Source organism: Frankliniella occidentalis, unplaced genomic scaffold (genome assembly GCF_000697945.3).
Source record: "Frankliniella occidentalis isolate FOCC.00 unplaced genomic scaffold, Focc_3.1 Scaffold164, whole genome shotgun sequence".
NCBI classification, from domain to species: Eukaryota; Metazoa; Arthropoda; class Insecta; order Thysanoptera; family Thripidae; genus Frankliniella; species Frankliniella occidentalis.
In genome coordinates this window covers 293,781-296,832 of record NW_026267290.1, presented here as the reverse complement: position 1 = coordinate 296,832, position 3,052 = coordinate 293,781, and positions in this window count along the sequence as shown.

The following is a 3,052-nucleotide window of genomic DNA, read 5'->3' as shown; positions in this document are numbered from 1 at the left end:
ATCAGATGCATACAACATGAGCGCCAGCTGACAAATGCCTGTCGTTGACACTTCAGCAAAGTTCAGCAAATATCAGACTCTTATCAGTTTTTATAAAGTCGACCCATCGCTGAGTAAACATTGTAAAGAGCTGAAGATAAATTTCAGCAAGAGATCAGTAAAATATTACTTTAAGTCAGTTAGTCTTGACCCGACAGATAGCTGAATATAACTGAATCGAGCTGAATGTTGATGCTGATCTCTCATCAGCTTAATTTGAGATAATTGCGGATAATTGTTAGTTAAGTGTTCAAGTATATCATGTTAAAGGTGGGGTAGATCAGCTTGTTCAGTTAAGTGTCGGTAAAAATCAGTTAAAATCAGGTAAGTGTCAGTCCCGGCTCAGGTAAATTTCGCTTTTTCACAGTAAAAGTCCGACTTTATTCAGCTGTTTTTTTCTCCCGGGCCGAGCGTGCATCGTTATATTGAGTCAAGACGTAATTGTAATTTTACAACTTACGTCAAGGAAAATTTTCCTGTAAACCTTATTTTTCACTGTGAAATTTTCCCTGACGTAAGTTGTAAAATTACAATTGGTAATCGTAAAAATATATGCAGTACGTAGAGATGGTCACTTTATGCGATCACATAATTCGCATAATGTTTTAGAATCGTTCAAAATGGGAAAATATCAACTTTTTAATGTTAATGGACCACGGTGAAGTTCATTTCCAGCCCGCATAATTTCGCATAATTTGCCATTTTTTCCCGCATAACGTTTTTTTCGCATTATACGCGCATAATTCGCATTTTCCACGTAAAATATTGCGAAAATAGTATAGTTTTATATACATTTCAGACTTTTGGTCATGTTGTAACAAAATGTTTTAAGAATTTGGGGCTTTTGACGGATTTTTAATACTTTGAGCTGCCTAGAGAATGCCTTATCAGCAAGCGAAAATGCAACGCGCCCGTACAGCTTTTGCTCTACCGAGTCAAAGCACCCACCCCTTCTAAAGAATTTTTTGTTTAATAACTGGATCAACGTACTTTAGGCTACAAAAATGTTGAATTTCGAATTTTTTCGCACAGTGCGTGATTTTTAAACATTTTTTACACATTTTCCGCATAAAAGTACTTATTTTAGTGAATAATGGGCGCATAATTGCCATATTTTCGAAGCATAATTATCGCATAATCAAGCCAAATTTCAGCGCATAATTTTGAGGTTTTTTTCGCATAAAGTGACCATCTCTAGCAGTACGTATTGACTTAAAATGCATTGGCAAGCAAAAAATGTGCTCTCGCAAATTTACAACTTAAATTATTATATGAGATTACAATTTTCTTTTCTCTTTTAAATTTACGCCGCGTAAATTCCACCGCGTAATTCATCGCGTTTCGTTTTGTGAATCGGCTCAGTGACAATAGACGTCGAGAAGGAGCAGCGCGTAGTGCAGGCTGTAGACGAGCGGGGAGGGGGAAGGGGGGGGGGGAGACGAGGAGCTGGAGGGTGCAGCGCAGGACGAAGGCAAGAAGCGATACAGTAAGAACGGCGAGCACGGCGAGGCGGGTGGTGTGGAGGCGGAGGAACGAGAAATGGTGGTGGGGGCGGTGCGGGAGGGCCGGTATTTAGTCACCGTATCTGGTCCGCATTCCTGCGGCCCGACCATTTTTCGTACTTTTTGAACCAACCCCTATTTCTTTGTTACCCCCGTTCACCCCCTTAGGGGTGGTTGCCAGGATTTGCACCAGGCGTTTCGTTGTCCAGGAGTGACCCCTAATATACCCTAAATTTGTAGACCTCTAGCTCATCTCCTTCCTCTTACACGGACGACAGACAGACGGACGAGAGCGGTTGCATAAGCCCGCTTTAATGCTTTTTTAAAAGCAGAAGGGTAGGCTAAAATTATTTGTTTCCTTCTTTTTGGACCAACCCCTACTTCTTTGTTGCCCCCTTTCACCCCCTTAGGGGTGGTTGCCAGGACTTGCACCTGGCGTTTCGTTATCCAATAGTGACCCCTAAGATACCCTGAAATTTGTAGTCTTCTATATCATTTCCTTCCTCTTACACGGACGACAAACAGACACCAGAGCGGTTGCATAAGCCCGCTTCAAAGTTTTTTAGACCGCCCTTCTGCTTTCAAAAAGCTATTCAGCGGGCTGATGCAAAAGACCTCGTGTCTGTCTGAGTGTCTGTCTGTTCCACTGGAAGATGTGCTAGAAACTTCAAATTTTCGGGGAACCTTTAAGTTCACTCCTAGAAAACGCCCACGGCAAATCCTTGCAACCACCCCTAAGGGGGCTGAAAGGGGGTATCAAAGAAAAAGAAGGAGGTCAAAAAACTTATTTTTTTTTAGCAGATGATACATTTGTAACTGAAACTTTGAACATTTCACATAACTGATATTAATAAGAATGATTTGTCAAATGTGTCATTTCTTGTACCGTCATGCAGCGGCGTGCAGGGAGGCAAAATGCGTGACGTCACCAGTAGAAGATAGACAAGGGGGCCTGGTGTTGGCCCGCTCGCCGGCCCGCTCGCTGCCCGCCCGTCGCCCCCCTCCCCCTCCTTTCTACCGGCCTGCCTCGTCTCGGCCGGCGCTCGGTTGAAAGCGCAGCTCGGAACTTTGCCCGCTTCGGCTTGCCCGCCCGGACGTAATCATTTCATGCGATTCGAAATTAAAGGAGAATAAATCGGCAGAGGGAAACTTGTGTGATATAAATGGCAACAATATTCTGTAAATGTGGGTGTTAGATTTTTGAAACCTCCACATCCTGTTCTGAAATAAAAGGCTTGAAGGCTTGACCATTACATACGTATCATCTACTTCCACGATCCGTGCCTTGACGGAACTTCTTTGAAATGATCTCCTAAGGGGTAACTTGTGGAAGTGGAACCCTTAGGACTGACATTTTCTCCGTTTGGCTCTATCTCTTACCGTCTGGGCGCTGGAGGTGATTTTTCGACGAAAATACGCCGTAGATCACCACGTTGTACATAAAGACGAACAAGAAGACCTCAAATCGAAAAGTGACAGAGGGATTAATATCCAAAACAGCACATTCTGAA